At 40.5% G+C, this 26657-nt stretch overlaps 1 pseudogene; it reads left to right on the top strand.

Annotated features, from left to right (window-relative positions):
• Positions 1-436: 436 nt before the first annotated feature.
• LOC101444211 (adipocyte plasma membrane-associated protein pseudogene) overlaps positions 437-26657 on the top strand; it is a 94654-nt pseudogene continuing 68433 nt past the window's right edge.

Below are 26657 nucleotides of genomic sequence, written 5' to 3'. Positions count from 1 at the left end.
CACTGTCCTGCCTCAGTAGACTGAGACCTTTGGCCATTTGACATGTGCCAATCCTTCCTCTGGGAAAAAATGAACTTGACAAAAATGAACAGTCATTTGGGCAGTGCAGAACAATGAAACGTGAGCCATTCCACTCCCAGGAGATAACCTGTATACAATAGAAGGGGAAGGAAAAATGTGGCGGATTATCTCCAAGGGTGTGCATCTATTCAGAGAATTTTTATATGCTCGTCATTAGTTATCTATCGGTACATAAATTATCCCAAAACTAAGTGGTTTAAAACTAATAAATATTTATTATCTCACAGAGTTTTGTGGATCAAGCATTTGGGAGTGATTTAGCTGAGTCATTTTGTTCAGCCTTACTCTTGAGTCAGGATGCTTACCTGAGGGCTTGTTGAGTCTGGAGGATCTACTTCCAAGATGGTGTACCCACATGCCTAACAAGTTCACGGTGGTCCTGGGCAAGTGGCCTCAGTTTCTCTCTATACTGCTGCTTGATAATCCTCACAATATGGTGGCTGACTTTGCTCAGAGTGAGAGATCCAAGAAAGAACAAGGCAGAAACCATAATGTCCTTTATGACCAACCAAGCTTCAGAAGTTGCACACTGTCATTTCCCCAAGATCTTCTTGGTTCCAACGAGCAAGCCTATGGATTGTGGGAGAACATTATACAAGAGTAAGAACAATGTGGGGTGAGACTCATTAGGTACCATCTTGGAGGTTGGCTACCACAGCTTGTAACTTAATATTTCTACAAAAGCATAAAGGATGCTTGACCCAAATGAGAAAGGAAACATTCTAATTAAATGCTTTGAGGAAAACAATGAAAACATAAACAGCATACTCTTATGTGTAACATAGAAGGGGGGAAAATGACCATTATCAATTCTAGAAGGCTCCTACTGTACCCAAAGTACTCTAAAACTAAAAAAATATATATTGCTTGAAAATTGAACATTGTGCTGAGCATTGTGGCACAGCAGCAAGATGGAACATGGTACTTGGAATGAAAAGTTCATTACCACAGTGGCCACAGTGGCCTTTGTGTTCCTAGCTATTGACTGCTAATTTGCTCAGGTCAGATATAAGGACATTAATCCTTCACCTAAGAGAAAAACTCAGACACCTTTATTTAAGAATGTATTCCTCATCTACCGTATTTTCTTATTCTCATCTTGTTAGCCAAGGGTCTTTTTATTCCTGTTATGAATAGAGAAACTGAGGCACAAAAAATAAAACTCTTTCCAAGTTGTACAAATGGCATTAGCCAGAGAATTTTGCCTCAGGACTTCAAATACTTTACTTATTCTTGTAACTTAATCACATGCATGAAGTTTTCCAGTCTTTTGGAAAATGAGATAATCCACACAAAAATTTTATTTTAAGGTTATAAAACTATGCAGGAGTTAATTATTATTTTAGTACATTGGCTTTGGAATTAATATTAATCTAGTAAAGTAAATACTATTTTATCACCTCATTTTTGCAGTTGTGTCACTGCTCAGAAATGTTTGCAATGGCTTTTTGCAAATCTGAGGGGTGAGGCAGTGACTGAAGGAGCTATTTTCTTAGCGGCTAGAATTCAGTTCTCAGATGATGTCTTTTCAGTATTGCTATACCTCACCAATAGCATGCTGGCATTGGTGAGAAAATAAAAATAGCTAGGCAGTTATTATGAAAATTTGTGTTCAACAGTACTTTATTTCCCAAAGGGGGGAAAATCCCAAAGAAAAAGTCCCTCGTCTCATGTAGTCTGCTCCAGAGTACTTGGTTGGTAAGGAAATTTACAGCATTAGTTGAAAGTACATCCAAGATTTTCCTGCTCTTGAGGGTCAGATAAATTATGCAATTTAAAAGCCAAAATCCTTCCCACAAAATAAGAAAAAGGCTGAAATTCCATTTGAAACTCAAAGCAACATTTTAAAAACCAAAAATTTAAAAGATTTAGCATATTTATGTTTCATCTCACTATCTTTGCTTAGTTTGAAAAATACTAGAAGCAGAAACACTACTCAAAATCCACCATAAAAACAGTATTCAATTTCTAGGGCTGCAAAGAATATTGAAATTCCCTTTATAAGATTACTTCAGTTTTATTTATTTATTTTTTTAAAGATTTATTTTTTATTTATTCCCCCCCAAGTTGTCTGATCTCTGTGTCCATTCACCGTGTGTTCTTCTGTGACTGCTTCTATCCTTATCAGCGGCACTGGGAATTTGTGTTTCTTTTTGTTGCATCATCTTGTTGTGTCAGCTCTCCATGGCTGTCCTTAAGGGGTGCACTCCTTGCGCATTGGGCTCCGCTATGCAGGGGACACCCCTGCGTGGCAGGGCATTCCTTGCGTGCATCAGCACTAGGCATGGGCCAGCTCCACACGGGTCAAGGAGGCCGGGGTTTGAACCGCGGACTTCCCATGTGGTAGGCGAACACCCTAACCACTGGGCCAAGTCCACTTTCCTTCAATCAGTTTTAAAGAGACAGTGGATATGACTGTACTTTAAATACTAACCTTGCAATGGCCTCAGTATTTGAATCTTTAATCTCTTAGAAATGTACCCACTGTGTGCAAGTTTTATTTTATTTTATTAGATGTGTTTGGACTTTCAGAAGAATCTAGAGAACAAGTAAAGTTTCAGTTTCCTTATTGAAAGTGCTTTACATTCAGTAGAGGACTACAATAAACAGTGGAGGCTACGTGGAACCAGTTAAATAGGGATGGAAGAAAGACCAGGGCATCCTTACTGGTTTTTCCCAACACTTTCTGGATAGGCTCATTTCATAAGGATCTCACATTTTGAAAAATACAGGTTTGAAGGGTCACTTGAATGTGAGATTTTCCTCTTTATAACATGGAGTAGAAGTCGAGGGTTTTTGATATTGTCATGGATATAACTCTCTGTAAATACCGCTCACAGGCTATTAAGCCAAAATGAGCTGGAATGTTTTATTTTTCTTTTCAAATCATGAGGTTGGAGTAGGGGTCGATGAAAGCTCTGGTCAAGACGAGGGAAGGATATGGGGGATTGGGGTGGGGGGAGTGTGCCTGAGAGAATTCCTCTCACTTATGCCAACAAATTGTATAGAATAGCTTTGTTCATCGGGTCAAAAAGACTTTTGTCTTTTTCCTTAGGTATGCAAATAGCCTATTGAAAAGTGTAAAGGAAAGATAGGAAAACTAAGAAAGGGAAAATGGTATGGGCTGTTTGACTAGGACCCTTATTTTTTAAAAAGTTGATTTTTTATGTGGAAAATTATGGAACACAGTAAAAAAAATCTACTTTTCAAAATAAGTAATTGGTTTTTAAACTATGACTTAAGAAAGAAATAGATAACGTTTCAGCAAACATTAACTAGCTAAATAAATCTGTTCATTTTTGGTGTTTGTTTCATGTAAAAATTTATTTTTTTCCTAAAAAAAATACTGCAAAGAAATCAAACCTTTAGTTCACTTAGTGAAAAAAAATGGACTGAAGATAGGCAAGTGATAATGAACAGTTATTTTAAAAATTACTAATCTTCATGCTGAGACTATTAAATTAGATTTCAGGTTTTATGATCCTACTTATCTTAATCTCTAGACTTCTTAGCAATTAAAAAAATAAAATAAAAACACAAGGATCTTCCTCACTTCTGGCACATCAAAAATTTTCGGAGAAAGGAACTTGATAAAATTCCTGGATTTACTAAACTTTGACAGCAATTTAGAGCTAATGGTTACTGGTGAAAATATGGTTATTTTCAAGTCACAACACAGTTCATATCCTGTCTTACATGTGTAGTACTCATGCTTTTATAAAAACACTTCATCAATTCTTTTAATATTTGTTCTTTCGAGTTCCGGGGGCAAGTGAAGGTAGACTTCTTTTGGAATATATGCACAGTACCCATCCATCTACCCCATTTGACCTTTGAGAGAAAAGAAATGAATTCTATCTCCTAACACGCTTGCTCTCCATAAGAAATATTTCTGTAGGTCCGTTACCTTTTGACAGCATCAGGCTGTGTAACGAATATTTAAAACATTTTAGGGGCAAGATGGCGGCTGAGTGAACATCCCTGTTAGAGTCTTCTGCAGGGAATCGGCTGGGCGGCGTTGGAGACTCTTTGGGACCGGATTGTTTCGGGATTTTTGCTGGTCCGGAGGTGTCTGGACATCGATTTGGAGGGAAGGTAACAGAGAGGATTCGTCTGTGAAATATACACGGAGATCCCAGCTACCTGTAGAGGATTCCCTTCTTGGGTAGGCGGAGACGAGGCATCTAGCCCCGCTCGGTGGGGCTGGGCCAGGCCGGGCCGCGCTGCGCCGGCGGTGAGCGGGGCCGGGCGGGGCCGAGCCAGGCCGAGCCGGGCCGCGGTAGCGTTTGGAGCCGGGCGGGGCCGGTGCAGGCCCCGGCTGCGGGCCGCGGTAGCGCTTGGAGCCGGGCGGGGCCGGTGCAGGCCCCGGCTGCGGGCCGCGGTAGCGCTTGGAGCCGGGCGGGGCCGGTGCAGGCCCCGGCTGCGGGCCGCGGTAGCGCTTGGAGCCGGGCGGGGCCGGTGCAGGCCCCGGCTGCGGGCCGCGGTAGCGCTTGGAGCCGGGCGGGGCCGGTGCAGGCCCCGGCTGCCGGCTGCGGTAGCGCTTGGAGCCGGGCGGGGCCGGTGCAGGCCCCGGCTGCGGGCCGCGGTAGCGCTTGGAGCCGGGCGGGGCCGGTGCAGGCCCCGGCTGCGGGCCGCGGTAGCGTTTGGAGCCGGGCGGGCCCGGGTCAGGCCGCGGCGGGTACGGAGCCGGGCAGGGCCGGTCCAGGCCGCGGTGGCGGGAGGTGGACGCCGGAGCCGGCTGGGCCACTGTAGCGAGCGGAGCTGGGCGGAGCCAGGCCAGGCCAAGGCGGCGTGAGGAGCCGGGCAGAGCCGGTCCAAGCCTCCGCGGCGGGCGGAGCCGGGCCTGCGGAGGGGTTTCTGTTTTTTTTTGTTTGTTTGTTTTTTGTTTTTTTTTTTTTGTTTTTTTTTTTTTAATTTTACTTAATTTTTTTTTTTTTTTTTTTTTTTTTGAGCATCTGCAGTACTGGGGAGTTCGTGGGCCCTGGGCGGCCTATTGGGGGTTTGTGGGAAAGGAGGTGCTTGCAGACCCATTTGGGCAGACAGACGGGGGGGTTTTAGGGCAAAGCGGGGGGAAGTTGTTGTTTTAGATAGTGTTGCAATTGTGACACGTGTGTACCTGTATCTCTCTTCTCCCTATTCGTTCCCCACCGTTTGCCCATCCTCTTTTTCTTTCTTCCTTTCTTCTTGCCTTTCTTTTTTCTTTATTATAATTAGTTTGTTTTTTTTTTTTTTTCTTTTTTCGGTTTTCTCTTTCCCTCTTGTCCCTCATCTTCCACTTATTTTTACTTTAATTCAAGTATACAATAGGTGCTACAGGGAACACCTCACATTTGCTGGGTTTTCCCATCCTCCACTGCCTCATTTCTGTGTGAACTGATTTAGGCTACCTACACTATCCCCCTTCCCCTGCATCTTGATATCCACTATCATCTACTGTCTCTCCTATATTCCACCCCCCACCTCCCGTTCTTTGATCCACAAAGTGTCTAACTCTTAATTTCTAATACCTTTGTTCTGTTTTCTGTCTATTATCCACTCTTGAAACTATTACCTTTCTTTTCTTTTTCCCTCTCTCATGAAAACAATAGCTGTGTAGTTCATACCATATTCCTCCCAAATTCAGTCATCAACTTCATAAAAGGTACTCTACCTACAGCTATAACTCTATACAATCTACATGAATCTAACCTCCATCCTTCCAGATCTCATATTCCTGCTTTATTAACATACATCACCAATACAACTTTACACTTTTCCCTTGCTTACACAATTGCCTTTCCCCAACACTAATACTTTCCTCTTAAGTGAACTTAACCAACAACAAGTAACTAGAATAAGAAGAAAAAAGTGACAAAGAGAAGATATAACACCTGTGCAAAAATAACAACTAATTAACCTCCAAGAGCAGACAAAGAAGCTAAGGAACTGATTAAATTCGTCAAAATAAAGAGATGACCAGAAAGCAACAAAAATCTATGAACCAAACCAATAATCAGGAAAACATGGCTGAATCCAATCAACAAACCAATAATCACGAAGGGGAGCAAAACTTGGCACAAGCAATGAAAGATCTCAGAACATTTATCACCGACAAATTTGATGCAGTAATGAAAGAGGTTAACAACATGAAGACATCACTTGGAGGGGAAATTGCAGACATACGCAAAAACATAACAGATATGATGGGAATGAACACCACAGTTCAAGAAATCAAAAATACACTTGCAGCAAATATCAGCAGACTAGAAGAGACAGAGCAGAGAATTAGTGATGTGGAAGACAGTACATCAGAAATCAAACAGATAGTAGAAGGGGTCAATAAGAAGATAGAAAAAATCCAATTAGGATTTAGGGACCTGAATGACAATGCAAAACGCTCAAACATACGTATTATAGGCATTCCAGAAGGTGAAGAGAAGGGAAAGGGGTCAGAAAGAGTGTTGCAGGAAATAATGGCTGAAAACTTCCCAAATCTACTGAAAGAGACAGATGTACATATCCAAGAAGCACAGCGCACTCCACAAGTCATAAACCCCAACAGGCCCACCCCAAGACATATACTTGTCAAATTATCCAATGCTCAAGACAAAGAGAAAATCCTAAAAGCAGCAAGAGAAAAGAAAACCATCACATACAAGGGAAGCTCAATTAGATTAAGTGCTGATTTCTCTTCTGAAACCATGGAGGCAAGAAGACAGTGGTATGATATAGTCAAGGTACTAAAGGAAAAAAATTTCCAACCAAGAATACTCTATCCAGCTAAACTAGCATTCAAACATGATGGAGAGTTCAAAATATTCGCAGACAAACAGAAACTGAAAGAGTATACCAACAAGAAACCTCCCCTTCAAGAAATTCTAAAGGGAGTTCTGCAGGAAGAAAGGAAAAAACAGGAAAGGCAAAGTTGGAGGAGAGTATAAGACCAACAACAACAACAAAAAAGACAAAAAAAAAATATGCAAACAAAATATGACAAACACAAATCCAATCAAAATATGGCTAACACAAATAATTCCTTGATAGTAATAACACTGAATGTCAATGGATTAAACTCACCTATCAAAAGATTCAGACTGGGACACTGGATAAGGAAATATGACCCATCCATATGCTGTCTACAAGAGACACATCTTAGACCCAGAGACGCATGGAGATTGAAAGTGAAAGGCTGGAAAACAATCATACAAGCTAACAATAACCAAAAAAAGGCAGGAGTAGCTATATTAATATCAGACAAAATAGACTTTAAATGTGAAACAATTGTGAGAGACAAAGAAGGATACTACATTTTAGTCAAAGGGAAAATCTGTCAAGAAGATCGAACAATCATAAATATCTATGCCCCTAACAAGGGTGCCTCTAAATACGTCAGGCAAACGCTGGAAAAACTAAGTGAAAGAATAGATACATCTACAATTATAGTGGGGGATTTTAATACACCACTATCAACTCTGGACAGAACATCTCAAAAGAGAATCACCAAAGAAACAAAACATCTGAATAGTATATTAGAGGAGCTCGATCTAATAGACATATATAGATCGCTACAGCCAAACACAGCAGGATATACATTTTTCTCAAGCGCACATGGATCATTCTCCAAGATAGATCATATGCTAGGCCACAAAGAAAGGCTGAACGAATTCAGAAAGATTGAAATCATACAAAACATTATCTCTGACCACAGTGGAGTCAAGCTGGAGATTTGCAAGGGAAAGAAGCCCAGATTTCACACCACGATTTGGAAATTAAACAACACACTCTTAGAAAAACAGTGGGTCAAAGAGGAAATCTCAAAAGAAATCAATGACTACCTTGAAACAAATGATAATGATAACACAACATACCAAAATTTATGGGATGCAGCAAAAGCAGTACTGAGAGGGAAGTTTATAGCCATAAATTCATATATCAAAAAAGAAGAAAGAGCAAAAATTGAAGAACTAACTGCACATTTGAAGGAATTAGAAAAACAACAACAAAGTAACCCAACAGGAAGAAGAAGGAAGGAAATAACAAAGATAAGAGCAGAACTAAATGAAATAGAAAATAAGAAAGCACTTGAACAGATAAACAAGACCAAGAGCTGGTTTTTTGAGAAGATTAACAAAATTGACAAACCTTTAGCAACACTAACAAAGAAAAAAAGAGAGAAGATGCAAATACACAAAATAAGAAATGAGAAAGGCGATATCACCACTGACCCCACAGAAATAAAGACTATCATAAGAGGATATTTTGAAAAACTATATTCCAACAAAAATGACAATCTAGAGGAAATGGACAAATTCCTAGAAACACATAAACAGCCCATATTGACAAAAGAAGAAATTGATGATCTTAACAAACCAATCACAAGCAGAGAGATAGAATCAGTTATTAAAAATCTCCCAACTAAGAAGAGCCCAGGGCCAGATGGCTTCACAGGTGAATTCTATAAAACATTCCGGAAAGAACTGACACCAATCCTGCTGAAACTATTCCAAACCATCGAAACAGAAAGAACATTACCCAACTCCTTCTATGATGCCAACATTACCCTAGTACCAAAGCCAAACAAAGACATCACAAGAAAGGAAAATTACAGACCAATTTCTCTAATGAACCTAGACGCAAAAATACTTAACAAAATACTTGCTAATCGTATTCAACAACACATTAAACGAATTATACACCACGACCAAGTGGGATTCATCCCAGGTATGCAAGGATGGTTCAACATAAGAAAATCAATCAACGTAATACACCATATAAACAGATTGAAGGAAAAAAATCACATGATTATATCTATTGATGCAGAAAAAGCATTTGACAAAATACAGCACCCTTTCTTGATAAAAACACTCCAAATGATTGGAATACAAGGAAATTTTTTGAACATGATAAAGAGTATATATGAAAAACCTAAAGCCAATATTGTTTACAATGGAGAAATCCTAGACTCCTTCCCTCTAAACTCAGGAACAAGACAAGGATGCCCACTGTCGCCGCTCCTATTTAACATTGTCTTAGAAGTACTTGCTCGAGCACTGAGGCAAGAACCAGAAATAAAAGGCATTCAAATTGGAAAGGAAGAAGTCAAAATTTCATTATTTGCAGATGACATGATCCTATACATAGAAAACCCTGAGAGATCTACAACGAAGATTCTAGAACTCATAAATGAGTTTAGTAAAGTCGCAGGTTATAAGATCAATGCGCAAAAATCAGTAGCATTTCTGTACACCAATAATGAGCAAGATCAGGAGGAAATCAAGAAACAAATACCATTCACAATAGTAAATAAAAAAATCAAATACTTAGGAATAAATTTAACTAAAGAGGTAAAGAACTTATACACTGAGAACTATACAAGATTGTTCAAGGAAATCAAAGAAGACCTAAATAAATGGAAGACTATTCCTTGTTCATGGATAGGAAGACTGAACATTATTAAGATGTCTATCCTACCAAAATTGATCTACACATTCAATGCAATCCCAATAAAAATCAATGCAGCCTTCTTTAAGGAACTAGAAAAACTAACTATGAAATTTATTTGGAAAGGAAAGAGACCCCGAATAGCCAAAGACATACTGAAAAAGAAAAACGAAATTGGAGGAATCACACTACCTGACTTCAAAACATACTATAAAGCTACGGTGGTGAAAACAGCATGGTATTGGCATAAGGAGAGACATATAGACCAATGGAATCGAATTGAAAGCTCTGATATAGAACCTCACATATACAACCACATAATATTCGATAAAGCCACCAAACCCTCTCAACTGGGAGAGAGTGGCCTATTCAACAAATGGTGTCTGGAGAACTGGATAGCCATATGTAGAAGAATGAAAGAGGATTACCATCTCACACCTTATACAAAGATCAACTCAAGATGGATCAAAGACCTAAATATAAGAGCCAAGACCATAAAAACCTTAGAAAGCAGTGTAGGGAAACATCTACAGGACCTTGTAATAGGTAATGGATTTATGAATATCTCACCAAAAGCACGAGCAGCAAAAGAACTAATAGATAAATGGGACTTCCTCAAAATTAAAGCCTTCTGCACCTCAAAGGAGTTTGTCAAGAAAGTAAAAAGGGAGCCCACACAGTGGGAGAAAATATTTGGCAATCATATATCTGATAAGAAACTTATAACTTGCATATATAAAGAACTCCTACATCTTGAAAATAAAAAGATAAACAATCCATTTAAAAAATGGGAAAAAGACTTAAACAGACACTTCTCCGAAGAAGAAATACAAATGGCAAGAAAGCACATGAAAAAATGTTCCAAATCTCTAGCTATCAGGGAAATGCAAATCAAAACCACAATGAGATACCATCTTACACCCATAAGATTGGCAGCTATGAAAAAAACAGAAGAATACAAGTGCTGGAGAGGATGTGAAGGAAGGGGAACACTCATCCACTGCTGGTGGGAATGCAGAAGGATCCAACCATTCTGGAGAACAGTATGGCGGTTTCTCAAAAAACTAGCCATAGATTTGCCATATGACCCAGCAATACCACTGCTGGGAATATACCCAGCAGAACTGAAAACAAGAACACAAACCAATATATGTACACCAATGTTCATAGCAGCATTGTTCACTATTGCCAAAAGTTGGAATCAACCCAAATGCCCATCAACAGACGAGTGGATCAATAAAATGTGGTATATACACACAATGGAATACTACTCGGCTGTAAGAACAAACACACTACAAACACATGTGATAACATGGATGAATCTTGAGAACCTTATGTTGAGTGAAGCAACCCAGACATTGAAGGACAAATACTACATGACCTCAATGATATGAAATAAACAAGCTGCCCTAGATAGCAAGAGACTGAACGATAGGCTTGCAGGAAATCGGAGGGTGGAGGAAGGATATGAGCCGATGTCTGCAGGGGTGGAATTTAAGATGAGATGGTGGTAAGTATGAACACAAAGAAGAGATAAAAGGGGGGCAAGGGGTTGCCTTTGCTTGGGGCTTTGCGGGTTTGAGGGTGGCTGGGGAGGGACGGGTGGGTAACGTTGCCCAAAAGTGGGGGGAGGGAGGGGTAGCATACGAACCAGGAGAGGGTCAGGTGTTGGTGGAGAGTAAAATGCCGAGAAAATCATATCAAAATATAATAAAGAGGGTTACCTGTTTAGAATGCTCGGAGGGGAGGGTCTGATGCAGGACGGGCTCCTGGGGAATGTCTAAATGCTCATTCTGCCAGAGTGGGTGACACCATGGGGTAGAAACCCAAGTAGTGAGAGTGGGGGTGGACCCACATCCTGGGGAGGACTAATGCCATCCAATAGAGGGAACTGTATCCCTCGAGAGAAAGGGTGGCTCCCAGGGCATTGGGGCAGTTGAGCAAGTTAGGCCCTGAACACTATTCCATCTATCTCTGGAAGTGGCTCCTCAGGAAACGGAGGTTGGCTATCACTGAGGGCACCAAGGTGGAAGGGAAAATGGACGTTAAATGTGTGGAACCAAAGTAAATGGGGGGTAAGAGAGGAGTTTCTTGAGAGTACACAAGGATGGATATAAAACATGTAATATTACACCATAACATATAGGAGATGACAGACTGATAATGTAAACCATAATGTAAAACATAGGATAACTAAAAATGTAAAGAACTGTGTATCCTAAAGTATGCACCATAATGTAAACACAGATGTCACCTTGTTAGAAAGCTAATGTCTCAGACTCTGTACATCACTTTAAGTAAATATGATATGAATAGGGCGTAAGAGTATCACTGTGGAAGGGAAAAGGTTTTCTGGTGGATGTGTGGGAGTGCTGTATATTATATATATACATTGCTGTGGTCTAGGACTCCTGTGAAGAAAAGCTGAATAATTAGGGGGGGGGGGGGGGGAAAAAAAAAAAGAAAAAAATAGGATGTGGAATTTTTTCAAGTCAACATTCTTTATCTAAGTTCTTTATCTAACTTTATCCAAGTTCTTTATCTATCCTTTAAACTCATCGCTATATGCCATTCCCTAGTAAGGGACCATGACATTATATTGGGCTTCAAATTTCGGGGAGTTCTGGATCACAGAGTGTTTCAACAATGGCAATGGAGGGATACTGGTATGGGATACCAATGACAGGTGATATATGACTGACAGGGAGCTGTACAGAACATATGTCCAGGGTGCATGGTAATGTTTGGATATACTCATAGTGGCAACAATTAAAAACCACAGTAGGGGGGGTACTGGGTTCCTGGCCAGTGGTGCTCTGTCGTGGTCCCTAGGGGAGCAGCGACAGTCTCCCAGGTACAGTGGTGGGGACCGGGAGGGAGTGAGGGTTCAACAGTGAGCCCCTGATACTAATGACTATGCTTGTGAGCTGATAAACCCAAAATAATAACAAGGCCTAGAGCAACTTTGTGCCTGGGAATTTCCTTCTGTCAGCCTTCATGTTACTCAAATGTGGCCAGTCTCGAAGCCAAACTCAGCATGTAAATGCAATGCCTTCCCCCCAGCGTGGGACATGACACCCGGGGATGAGCCTCCCTGGCAACGAGGGACCACTATCAACTACCAACTGATGATGCAACTGGAAAATGACCTTATACGGAAGGTTCAATGCGGATCAGCAGAATATCCATGTCTACATAAAATACCATGACTTTAAAATGCTGTTTGACCTAAAGTAAGGGGGAAATGGAAAGGAGAAATGAGTTTATATGGCTACGAGTTTCTAAAAAAGAGTCTGGAGGCTGGCAGAAGGTTTGCCCTCATGCACAACTGAGCAGAGTCAGAGAGACAGATAAAGCAGATACAACCCCCAGATATTGGTTCCTTTGAGGGCTAAAGAGACCCATGGGAGTTATGGTCATGGCCGATGGGGTTAACTACCAGGGCAGATGGCCCCTCTTTGGAAATGGTGTTTATGTGTGATGAATCTGGACTCAGATGGGATCTCCCTTCATAAGACTTTCATGCTAATGTGCTGGAGGTGCAGTTAATGTTGGGGTTTAAGATATATTTAGGGGATTTGAATCTCTGGACTGACAATGTGATAGCCAGATCCTGAGCCTCAACAGACTCCAGCACCTACAATCTGATTTATTGGACTTACCACACTCAGCTAAGATGGAGGTGAAGAAGGACAACCACCACACCATGGAGCCTAGAGTGATTACAACTGAAAATGGGAGGATTGCATCCAGCATCCAGGTGGAATCTGAGCCTCCTCTTGACATAAAGGTGCAATGGACACAACCAATCCAGTGTCCACATAGAAGAGGTGGCATTGGATTGGGAAAAGTGGACATAATGGACAAAGGGTATGGGGAAAGGCAGGAAGAGATGAGAGGGGGAGGCGTCTTCGGGACATGGAGCTGCCCTGGATGGTGCTTCAGAGGTAATCACCGGACATTGTAAATCCTCACAGGGCCTACATGATGGAATAGAGGAGAGTATGGGCCATGATGTGAACCAATGTATATGAGGTGCAGAGGTGCCCAAAGATGTACTTACCAAATCCAATGGATGTGTCATGATGATGGGAACGAGTGTTGTTGGGGGGGCGGAGAGGGGGGGTGGGGGGGTGGGGTTGAATGGGACCTCACATATATATTTTTAATGTAATATTATTACAAAGTCAATAAAAAATAAAAAAATTAATAATAAAAAAAAAAAATAAAACATTTTAGGAAGGAAGATAATGAAGTGTTACTACTGAATGTTAACACTGGGAGTTCCATTTGAAAGTGGCCCTGCTTAATGGAATGAGTATATAAATTAATTTGAATTCCATTACCTTGATTTTGCAGAACTGCCTCCTGAATGCCCAAGGGCAACTCTTGTATGTAGCAATTCTCCCAGTTGGAGTCTGTTTTATTCAGCCTTTTAGGTGTGAGTGCTCTCTTTCCATGTATAAAAAAAGAAAATCTTGAACTGGCTTCTCAAGCCTCACTTTGTTATTCAATTGCATCCACCCCAGTGAGTGAATAGGGTAATTTGCTATTCTCTATATTCAATGACATGCCTTCCATTTAGAGGCACATTCATAAATGTCTGGGAAGTATGCTTTTAAAATTAATCAAGAAATCACATAAAATGAACTGTGTAACCACTATTGAAGACTAATATTTAACACATAGTCCATATAAAGATAACATGATTCCATCTTCATCAGGTTTATTAAAAAAAAAACAAAGAATTGAGTAATCCACAAACACAAAAAGATTGTTTTTATATTTTTCTAAACTGGAAATTAATGTCAAAAAAAAAAAAAGGAAGGAAGGAAGGAAGAAAGGAGGGAGAAAAACCCCAACTTTCCGAAGACATAGAAAGAAGGTGGAATTAAGATTCAAGAGACACTCAAATCCTAGATATTTCTGACACTGACTTAAATTCTTTATTTTAAAGGAGATGGGTCTTTTCCCAGCAGCTTTTTGCCAGTATAGGGATTTAGGAAACGGTGGGAAGATGGGGACTTTTTAAGAAGGCTTACCTTGTAATAAGCAATAATGGCAATTCCCCGCGTTCGAAAGAATTGAATATTCTCTTGGGTGTCAAAGACCTTGAGCTTAATCCTACTAATTAGTCAAGCTTGAAATTAGAGCAACATCCTAAAATTGCATAATTCTTTACTGTTTATAAAGCTTTTTTAATGACACTATCCCGGTCCACTGTCTCTGAGCACTTAATAACATCTGCCATATTATACATTTGTCCATTTGGTCATTATCTCTCTCCTACTACTAAAATGTAAACCCCATAAAAGCAGGGATTTTAGTCTGTACTGGTCACTGCTATATTCCCAGCACCTAGAAAAGACAGTAGGTATTTGTTAAATGAATAAATGAGGTAAATAAACAAATACATGCTATTTCATTTCAGCCTGAAACTGTCTGAGAAAAAGGCAGACATGGATTTCTCACCCTTTACAGATGAGAAAACTAAGACCTTGAAACAACAAATTATAAATTATTTTCAACAGTATAAACAGTTAAACAGGGTAAGAGCTATGATTAGAAAGATCTCTTAATTCCTAATTCCAGGCTTCTTATAGTATAACTTTGCTGACTTATGCAGACACTACTCTACGGCTAGCCAAAGATTTACTGTCATCTCATCAGCCCAATTTCAGCTTCCATGAAGAACCATGCCAGAGAAGAAAGGAATTAAATTCATGTCCTTTTCTAAAACTACAGCCATCAACCTTTCTCAGCTTTCTTTCATTCTCCTTCCTACATTAATTCTCCTGTAAAGTGTTTGCTGTCTCATCATCCACTTGGTGTTCATGATTTCTCTTCCACTTGTCTTCTTCTCTTTCCTCTGTGATTATTATGGCATAGGGCATTTTCTGAGCCCTTCTTATACAATACTAGGCATGTTGCATCTGTCACCTCACAAGGAAGAGGCTACAGATGTAGCTGGTGTCCAAGCGCAGGCCCTTTCCACTCCACCACGCTGCCCCGGGGGGGACCTGGTCCCTGGAGGCAGCCCTCGGCAGGCACAGGGCAAACCCACTGGCACGCTGACCAGAAAACTCAGCAACGGATAGTGCCAAACTGGTTAGTTGCCGAGGCATTGTGGACTAGTAGTTTCATCTGGGCGACCGGAGACCTGATTATCAGTATCCCAGCATTTATTAGTACCTCCAGCATCCGTGACCATTTTGGGGTATCTAAAAATCCCCTGGAGTTTAATTTAGGATTAGAATGAGAAAGAAGGTAACAGTCCCGCCAGTAGTTACCCTGGGAGGACTGGGTTCCTGGTGTTAGCGTGGATCAGCTCTGCCTGTCCTCCCTCTCCCACAGCTACTCCAGCCGTGTTTATAAGGATGCGGCCTTTCTTTCATTCCCTCTCCTTGCTTTTTCTGCCCCTTTCTTTCTGGTGAGAGGCCTAATGCTCTGGCTACTGCTGGTCTTCATACCTTCTACAGCCCAGGAATGAGCGGCTGCCAAAGGTGGCCCTCAAGCCCCTCGGTTCCCTCACGGCAGCCGCTGGAAACACGGCCTCTCAATGCGTACCCAAAGCAGCAGATCTCCTCAGAGTGAAAACGGCGAAAGCACGGGGGCTCTTTAGAAATAAGGTCTGAAGAGAAGGGGTGGGGGACTTGGACATCACATTACCTCAGCGGAATCAGAGTTCCTTCATTGAAGATGCTGAGCAGATCATGAAAATAATCCTTTGTGATTCTAGCATTTTGTGATGACATTAGAGAAAGGAACTAAGTTAAATAAATACAGTTTCACTGGTGAACTTAGAATGCTTTACAAGTATATACTTGCTTGATATAAGGCCAACTTCTGGTCTCTGATGGGTCTCTGCACATAAATTAAAGCAAACAGGAGCATCACCAGTGTCCTCGGACAGGGCTGGGCTCAGGATATTTCAGTCAGTTATTAAACAGTTTATGCTGTGTTGCACTTTGGTCTGGACAGGACAGAAATGATGCTAAGAAGGCTCCTCAGCAAAGATTTATTGTGCTTCCACAGAGTTCAAGCAGCAGAACAAGCCCTGCCAGTCAAAGTGTCAGGCAGGCGGCAAGATCAGGGATAGGATCCCTCTTGCCAAGGAGTCTGGCTACCCATAGCCAGGAAGATGCTCATCTCCAGATGGCTGAGATATCTGAGAAGACCTAAGTCCTGCATGTACCTGGACATAAAGCAACAAAGGAGCCACTGCTTCATATTTGAGCCTCTCACAATGTGCTTGGAGCAATAAATATTGTTTAGGGGAGACCGATTAGTCTTCCAGGTCTTAAGCAATGCTAATTTTAGATTGCTTGTGGTGATTAGTGTGATGAATCCTATAGTTAAAAAAAAAAATGGAACCTAGGCCAAATCCCCTAGATATTAATTGTTTAACTGGTCAAAGATGACACCTCAGAATCAATTGGTTTATTTTTCTGAGATCCCTCAGGTGATTCTAAGATGCAGCCAAGATTTAAAAGCACTAACCTGATAAAATTAGCAATATTTTAAAGTGGTGTATTTAGTAATTATTTTTTAGGTTATTATAATCTCACACTGAGAAGTGCTGGGTTTCACTATTAGTCACTAGAAGATGACTATTTTTGAAAAAGTTTTTTTTTTTAAAAAAAGCAATATAATATGTGGGTAGGTTGTGATGATTATGAATATTTACCTACAAGAGTTATGTAAATACAAACCTTTATTAGTATCATAATAATGGCAGTGGAGGCTTGGGATAAAATCTCTAATGGCAGCATGCAAGTATGCCTCTTAATGTTGTTTAGGTTATGCATTGCACAACTCCAAGGGGTTGCATTCACACAGAATACAATGTAATTCCCATCTCATTGGGAATATAGAGGCTAGCACATATTCAGACTTTCATCATATTTAATCATATATGGAAAGATGCTTACCCTGTCCATTTTGTACAGGAATTGTGGTGGGAGTGGATTTTTTCATTTTGTGAGAGAACTAAGTTTTACCTCTCAGTCAATATGGCAGTTTGAAATTATTTTATGAATCCCCAAAAGAGAAAGATTATGTTTGTAAACTAATCCTTTCCTCTAGGTATGATACCCTTTGATGGCATTAAATTCAGCTGAAGGACCTTTGATTATATTACTTGATAAGATCACTTTAAGGCTTTTATTTTCCCTTTTCTTTTCTATCTGGTTGCATCATCATCTTTTCTGTGGGTTGCTTTGCCCATTCAGGGGCCTGCGCCTCTCCACGCCGTGCAGGTTTGGGATGCCTTTTTTCTTTTTTTAACCAGGAGGTCCCGGGGATTGATCCTGGGTCTTCCATATGGTAAACGGGAGCTCAATTGCTTGAGCCACAACTGCTTCCCTTAAGGCTTTTGATTGGACTGCATGAGCGAGGTGTTAGACTCAAGGTGAGTCTTTGCCCCCTTGCTGGGTCTGATAAAAACAGAAAGACAGAGAAAGACTCAGACACAGGAAAAAAGAACTCTGCCATTTTTGATCCTGCCATGTGACAGAAAGGAGCTGAGGCCCCCGGGAGAGAGGAGCCATTTGCCTCAGAGCTTGCAGCTGAAATTAGGAAGAACTCAGAGCAGCTGAGCCTGAGGGAAGAGGTCCAGTAAGAGATAAACCCTATGCCCTCAGCTGAGCTCTGGAAGATGGCACTGCAGGGGAAGGCAGAGACCTGCAGAGATCACTTCAACACGTGGCAGCTGACATGGGTGAGAAAGTACCTCTTATGGTGCCTTGGCTGGACTTTCCAAAGCCTTGGCATTGTAAGCTTTTACCCTTTATAAAAGCCAACACATTTTTGGTACTTTGCCTTGGCAGCTCTTTAGCAAACTAGAACAGTTGACAGAGGATAAAACAGCATGTTCAGATGCTGAAGCAGGAGCATCCCTTCACACTTCCCCTGATAGTAGATACTCCTCCACTCCCACATCAGTTTTTCTCAGGGTGAACCCCATTCCATGTGGTCTGCATGTGGCTGGTCTGGCACCCATTGCACCTCACCAGCACAGGAGTGAGCACCTGACTAGGTCTGCCATTCATCCCAGCATGTGACAGGGATTGGTTCAACAGTTGACATACTACTCAAGATGGACCTATTGGAGTATTTCTGGAAGTTTCCTCTTGAAGGTACCTGAAAAGATGCTCACTTTCCTTAGAGGTTTTGAAGCTAATAGGATGTGCATTGTGCTATATAGCAGAGACTGTTTGGTGTTCCCAAATATCTATTCTTTCTTTTGGCCACAGTAAAATTTTACCAAGGTGTGGTAGTTTGAGGCTTTATGGACTCCAGAAAACCATGTCTTAGAGCTAATCCATTCCTGTGGGTATAAACTTATTATAACTGGGAAAATTTTTTATTAGATTACTTCAGTAAGGCATGACCCAGGTCTTTATCCTTACTAGAGTGTTTTATAAACAGGATGAATATGGAGAGACAGACAGAGAGAAAACCCCAGAAGCTGAGAGAGAACCCTGGAAGACAGAAGCTGAAATCAACAGAATGCAGAAGCAGAGAGAAAAGCTACAGAAGCTGAAAGAGAAAGCCAGAGGAAGCCAGAACCTGAAGCAATGAAACCCAGAAGAGAAGAGGACCAGCAGATGCCACCATGTGCCTTACCACTTGACAGAGAAGTCAAGGATTGCCAGCAGCCAGTCTTCAGGGAGAAAAGCATTGCCAAATGAAGGCTTATTTGGACATTTTCATGGCCTCAGAACTGACAACTTGCAAGTCAATAAAATCCCATTGTAAAAGCCACCCCATTTGTGGTATATTGCTTCTGGCAGCTTTTAGCAAACTAAAACACTAGGAGCAAATAGTCATATAGAATACTTAGAATAAAGCTTACATTTGTCAACCTTCCAAGTACCTACATATGGCCATATCAATGGTACATAAGTGAAAATGTCTTGTGAGAGCTTCCAAAAACCTTTCTCAAAAGAAGGTTGTTTTGTGTCCTCCATCATTACTTCTCCCCTTCGTGCATCCTGTATCCTGCTGCTTGGCACGTGGATGCCATGGCACCTTCTTGGGCCGTGAGCAATGAGCTCACTACAGGGATAGCTGTGTGAAAAGCTGGAAGGACAAGTACTTGAAGAGTTTTGAGACAGTTGTCTTTGTGGCTTGTATTGTTTACTGCCAGACCCATATGGGAAAGAGTAATAAACTATTTTTAAGCCAATTTAATTTTTCTTCTTTTACTTGCAGCAGAACCAAATCTTAATTAATTCAGGCTGCTTGTGTTAGCATGTCCACTACAAGCAGAGAGGCTGCTTAAGAATGTTCCACAAAGAAAAGTGGACCAAGAGAAAAAGAATTCTATTGATATAATTTGAGTCTATCCATGACTGAAACCACACGACTTTAGGATTTTTCAGTTACGTAAGCTAACATATTTACTTTTTTGCTTAAGATGTTTATATTCATCAGGGTTCTCCAGAAAAACAGAACTGACAGGAGATATATATGTAAGTATTAAAAGATTTATTAGAGGAATTGGCTAATGCAACCATGGGGATTGACATGCCCAAATTCCATAGGACAGGCTCCAAGTTGGAAACTCATTGAAGGTGACATTGAATTCCCTAGAAAAGCTGGCTGTCTGGAGTGGAGATAGAATTTCTTCTTTCTGACTGCTGAAATCATCACTTTTCCCATCAAAGCCTTCAACTGATTGGATGAGGAGACTTCTCTCATTGCGAAAGGCAATCTTTTCAGGTGATTGTAGCTATAACCAGCCACAGATGTAATCAACTGTCTAATGATTTAAGGCTTTGAATTATGCTCCCAGCAGCAATCAGGTCAGTGCTTGTTTGATCAAACAGCTGGACATCGTAACCTTGGCAAGGTAACACATAAAATTAACAAAAACAGTATTTAAAGTTGAGTTTCTGGTCATTTGCAACAACATCAAAAAAGTCCAGATGAATCTAGCAATCCTAAGGAAGTATGTTCTCAATAACATGTATGCCAATTATTTTGACCAACCACAGACTATGGAGCTGGGAATCAGAATCAATTTATTTAGTTCTCCAGATTCCCAAGGAACAGAGAGGACTACACTAACATCTGGATCACATTAGCATCCACATTACTCTTTTAGCGTGGACATGGTGTTTTTATTATTTAAAATGCTAAACAGGACCCCAGTGGCTTATAATAAGTAAGAAGACATTTCCTCAGAAAATGGTAATTTAGGAAGATTCACCTCACTTCAAAGTATGTGAATGACTGAGGGAGGCTTGGAGGGTAGTATTGGAAGCAGTAGACCATGAGGAGAAGGAATTGAGATGGCAGGGCCTGGTGGCATTAGGAATAAATAAGACGGGACAAAAATTAAGAAAATCAGTCAGCTCCCTAGATTCAACACATGCTCTCTCCTACTGGTATTTTATATTAGTAAAGTGTTTTTGTAGTTTATGAATTTTTTCACATCTATTATCTCATTTGACACTTAACAATAAATCTTTGGAGTACACAAAGCACTAGTTTCACCATTTTACAGAAGTGGAAACCGGTTTACTGAGGCTATGGGTCTTCACCAAACTCAGCTTTTCTGATTTGTAATCCATACTGGATGTACTCACTCGCTTTCTCTGCACATAGAGAACCACTTACAAAGAAAGTTTTCTTTTCAACAACTTCATTCCATTTTTTTTTGTGAATCCTGTATCGCTAGTCATTTCATTGTTCCCTTCTTACCCATGACCTCTCCTGAGCAATGATGTGGGCTAAAAGACAGAACTTTCTTGAAATGAATCATCTTTATAGTGAAGTATAGGACCTAAGGGGGTTAAGGGGAGGAAGGAGGTGAGGAAACGTAAAAAAAAAAAAAATCTTGATTGCCATAGCAGGGATTTGTGTTAATTTAAAAAATTTTTCCTCTGCTCACTGCCTTCAATAAAAAATCCCTCTCATACATAATGGTGACAGGAGCCCCAATGATTTTAATAATTTACCATTTCAAGGGATCATGGGAAGAGAAAGGAAATCACTTTTAGACAGTGTCTTATTCAAGCAAACGGAAATGGTTCCTGAACCGCAGAAAACAAATAAACATGCCTCTACCTGGAACTTCATTTAGAGTTTGCCTGTTGTCTGGCACTAAAAGATGTGCTTCAAAACAATGGTGCAGTGTGTTCCTGAAGATGCTGAATGCTACCAGGGTTATCTAAACTCTAGAAGGAGAGGATGTTGAATTCATCTAGGACCACTGAGCTTGGATGAACTCCCAAATGCTGGGTGTGAAACCATGTGCTAAATGTCTTTCCATATAGCAAAATGGAACGCCAAGTTGTTAATGGTCAACTAAGTTGTCCCAGCTCATATTTTATTATTGCTCAAAATATCATGCAGACATGCCACATATGTAGCTGCAGAAAATGAGCTCCATCATAATACTTGGCACTTTGGTGACATTGTAAAGCCTTCTAAAGAATTATCAATGTTCCATTCTTATCAAGTCCATGATGTTCCTTTCACCCTTGCTTGTGAATTAAAAAATGGATAGTTTGGAATTCAGTGGGATCCTGCAGAATTCCTTAGGATTGTGGTCAAAAATAGTTAAATGGTTATCCTTTTCCATAATGTTATTCTTGGGCATGCAAAGGAGTATCTTTTTAATAAAGGAAAATTGGCAAGGGGACTTCTTACAGCGCAGTCCTGGTTTGGCACAAAATGTGAGGCGCCAGGGATGCAAACCTCCCATCTTCACATCCGTACCTGGCAAAGATACAAGAGGACACATTTCACTGGCAATGCTCAGCATCTGCAGCACCACGGTGGGTCTCAGGACTTTGGACTGACCCTCGCTCAGATGGTAGAAATCCAAAGTAAAGCAATGTGACCTGGCTAATGCAGACTCCTGGAGCAGAGCGTGTGATTTCTTCCATTTCTATGGAGATTCTCGTTGGCTGCAAGTCCACTCCAGGGAACAAAGTGTTTCCAGATCTTTGGCAAGAAAAAAAAAGTGCCCTCTTTTCAACTTTCTCTAGTTCAAAGAAGTAGAATGCTGACAAGAAAATGTAAGTATTCTATATACATTTGCAATAGCAGTAATAGCTGTTATAAATTTAGATTTATATGATGATGGTGTTAATAGTGTCTTCTTAGAAGGTCATTATAAGAATTTAACATTCTTTTTTCTAAGATATAGGACATAATATGAGATAGTAGATGAAATATGTATGTTATGTATACATCTGTGTATATATGTATATATGTACATACACATACGCAAGGGGCATATTGAGCATGTGGAATTCATGAGGTATCATCACAAAAAGGCCACTTAGTTTAGTTTTTGTTTTCAGTCTTCTTCGATCCCTTTCAATTGAGGTACATCTTCCTCTATCCTTGGATGGAAACAGAGATGACCCTGTGCCTTTTCCAAGCACATTAGGATATAGACAATCCTACAGCTACCTTAAGTTGTAAAACGTAACACTGATTCAGAAGCTAGGCTTTCCAGTTTAATATATGAATCAATGAAGTAGAAGCTGTGGTGTCACCTTCTCCCTCACACACTTGCTCTCATTTGCTGGGCTGGAACATCATCCATCAATTGCTGTGAAGGCTATCTGTGAGTCACTCCCAGAGAATACCCTCAGGAGAATTGTCCTTGACTGACAGGAGACATCCTTCCTGGGAAGTCATGCTCCTTCACCCCACCCCCAATAATAACACATTATGGGGGTACAAAAGATCACTTCTGCCTCCAGAAGGAACAGTTCTGCTGTGTGGTTCATGTTCTAGACCTCCGCCATAGATGAGGGCAAGCCTAGATGTTACCTGAGATGACAAACTTGCTCAGCTTTTTCCTCTTCCTTATCCCTAGCCTTAAAGGTTTAGAGCATTCTGTCAAAAATCTGAATGCATCTGAATTAATCATTAAGGCTCTGCTTCTAGGGAAACTGACTAAGCCAAAATAAAACAAAAAGTCTCTAAATCTCTGTTTTCATTCGAAGTTAAGATCCCCCCCAACATACTCCCACTCTAGCTAAAGCTGTCTACAGGAAGGTCACCGGCCTTCAGAGAAGGGGAGTGATTAATTTCTTATTAGTTTTCCAACTCATCACTATCCCACTCACTGGATGCTGTCATCAGGTAATTTTCCTGCATCTGTTGAAGTGAACATGTGATTTTTATTTTTAAGACTACAAAAATATTGAAGCCTATTAAGGTTTTCTGATGCTGAACCCTCCTATATTTCTCGTGAGGGGTGGGACCTGACTTAATTATGATGCTTTGTTTATTTTGAAGCTATATTGTTAACGAACACTCATGCTCCTTTGGTCTTTATTCTTCTCTTCCCCATGCTGATATTGTCTAGAACTATAGTTCTGGATTGTTAAGAATTTTTTTCTTCCCTTAAATCCTGATACAAAATAAAATAAAATTGAATAAAATAAACATTGGCACATTTATTTAGGCATCCTTATTTTCCATATCATAGCCTGTATCTCCTAGATTTATTTTTATTCTTATTGGAGCATTTCCTTCAAGACTGTTCAGAAAGAGATACTTTGTGTGGCAAACCTTGTATGTCTGTAAACATCTCCCTTGTATCCTCCATGGTGCTGCTCAGATATGGCTGTGGGTGTCTTCTGTGTGGCAGGCACCCCAAAGCACATTTGTGGGATCTTTGAGGACTAGCCCCCAAACTTTGGTGCCTTACACTGCAACAAGGCACTTCCTAGTTGATCTCTTATGTAACCCTCAGCTCTTTTTTAAAATTTTTCATTTTATTTATTTATTTCTCTCCCCTTCCACCGCCCCCCCCCCCCCCAGCTCCAGCTGTCTGTTCTCTGTGTCTATTTGCTACGTCTTCTTCGTCCACTTCTGTTATTGTCAGTGGCATGGGAATCTGTGTTTCTTTTTGTTGCGTCATCTTGTTGTGTCAGCTCTCCGTGTGTGCGGTGCCATTCCTGGGCAGACTGCACTTTCTTTCGCGCTGGGAGGCTCTCCTTACGGGGCGCACTCCTTTCGTGTGGGACTCCCCTACGGGGGGGACACCCCTACATGGCACGGCACTCCTTGCGCACATCAGCACTGCGCATGGGCCAGCTCCACACAGGTCAAGGAGGCCTGGAGTTTGAACCGCAGACCTCCCATGTGGTAGACGGACACCCTAACCGCTGGGCCAAGTCCGCTTCCCACCCTCAGCTCTTGATCCAAGAAGTACGTTCACATCATCTTATTTCTGGGATCTCTTTACTTAATAAGAAGCTTCTAGGTGAGGTTCCTTGACAACTCAAGCCTGGCTAACTTCCACGCCCATTCATTTGCCCACAGTAAACTCATGTATCCTTGGCTTTCCAGATTATTAGCTTGTACCACTTACTGACTTCTCTTCACACCATGGCCTGTGGGAGTCTCCTGCCTACTTTCCCCAGGCAGGTAGAAGACACCAAACTCCTGGATATGCACACTGTGTCTTTCGAATACTCTCTCACCACTACCCCACATGAGCATTGTCCTGGGGTGGGAGTAGGGGGACGACTCTAATACTTGGTAGCACAAGAAGCCTTCAGTTTGGGAAAGAGACAGCATATCCTCAGTATTTCTGAGTAGTCATCTTGAAATCAAATTTATTTAACTTAAGTGGGGGAATACTACAGCAATAGCAACTAAGCCAACAACTCGCTACTTTGATGGCCCTCTCCAATCTTGATTTCGCATTGCTAGTCTTCTCTTCCATAGGATCACAAATAAATTGGCTTCTGAACTCTCAAGAGCATACTAGAAAGTAGGAGATAATGGAGCAATGCCTTCAAAATTCTGAGGGCCAAGTGTTTTAATAGAATAAAGATATTGTAGACATAAAATATCACAAAAGCTAATTTCACAAGCACTTTGGCTTAGGAAGTGACTAATGAATATATTCACTGAATTATGGTAATGAAGTCAAGGGAATGGGATCCAGAAAACAAGGACTCTAATTCAAGAGGGAATTAATTAATTATTAATTAATTCAAGATTCTAATTCAAGAGGGAAGTAAAATGAATCCTTGGCATGATGGTTAAGGAAAATCTCAAGACAGCAGTAATTATAGCTACTTGAGAACAACTTTGTCCAGTTTGGAGCAGGTCAGAAGGCTCTGGGACAAACTTCTTTAAAAAATGATATTGTCAGAAAATTCAAATGTTTGAACTTGAGAGGAGATTTATATAAATGGGAGAAAGTTGGGAGATAATTATGATAAGAACATAGGAAAATAAGCAAATGAATAAAACAAGACAATTAACTCTAGGGTATAGGGGGAGTGCTCAGTTGCAAATAGAGTTCATATAATCAAAATAATGTAAATCTGGAATATTGATTCAACCAAAATTATAATAGGAGAGTGAAATATATTTTAAGAGAATGGAGAACAGGAAAAAAATCATTATCTTTAAAAATTGAAAGTTGAAGAACAATGACCCAAATGAAATATTAAGAAGCATATAATTATGAGACAAAGGAGAAAAAAAGTTTTCAAAACTAGAAAGAGTAAAATGATGTTTGTATCTGGGGTGGGAGAAAGGGTGACAAGTGTGATGGCAAAGAACTTCTATTTTTCATAGCAAGCCTGTAAGTGCTTTAGTCTTTATACTTTGTATATATATAAACTTGATGGAAAATAAAAACTAAGTTTGAGAAACCAAAAGTTAAAATAAGGATTATTTAATAAATAGTGTTGAGACAATTGGTTCTTTATAAGGAAAAGATAAAAATAGATTTCTACCTCTTAGTCATCCACAAAAGTAAATTCAAGATGAATGTAAGATCTATGTGTGAAATGCAAAGCTCTTAACCCTTCGGAAAAAAACTATAGGGGAGTATCTTTATGACATCAGGCTAAGGCAGAATTTCTTAAAAGGCAGGTATTATAAACCATCAGGGAAATATTGATAAATTTTATTGCATTATAATTAAAATCTCTCTATCAAAAATAAAAAGACTGAGAAGCAGATGTGGCTCAAGTGATAGGGCTTCTGCCTACCATATGGGAGGACCAGGTTCGATCCCTGGGACATCCTGGTGGGAAGGGGGAGAGGGTGGAGAAAGAAAAAAAGTCAAAACACACAATTAAAAAAAACTATAAAAAAATAAAAACAAAAAAGACACCATAAGCTAAGTTGAGGAAAATCACAGATTAGAGAAAAGA

The sequence above is a fragment of the Dasypus novemcinctus genome, chromosome 2, assembly GCF_030445035.2.
Source record: "Dasypus novemcinctus isolate mDasNov1 chromosome 2, mDasNov1.1.hap2, whole genome shotgun sequence".
Taxonomy (NCBI): Eukaryota; Metazoa; Chordata; class Mammalia; order Cingulata; family Dasypodidae; genus Dasypus; species Dasypus novemcinctus.
The sequence above is the reverse complement of the archived record's forward strand: the minus strand, read 5'-3'. Positions and strand labels throughout refer to the sequence as shown.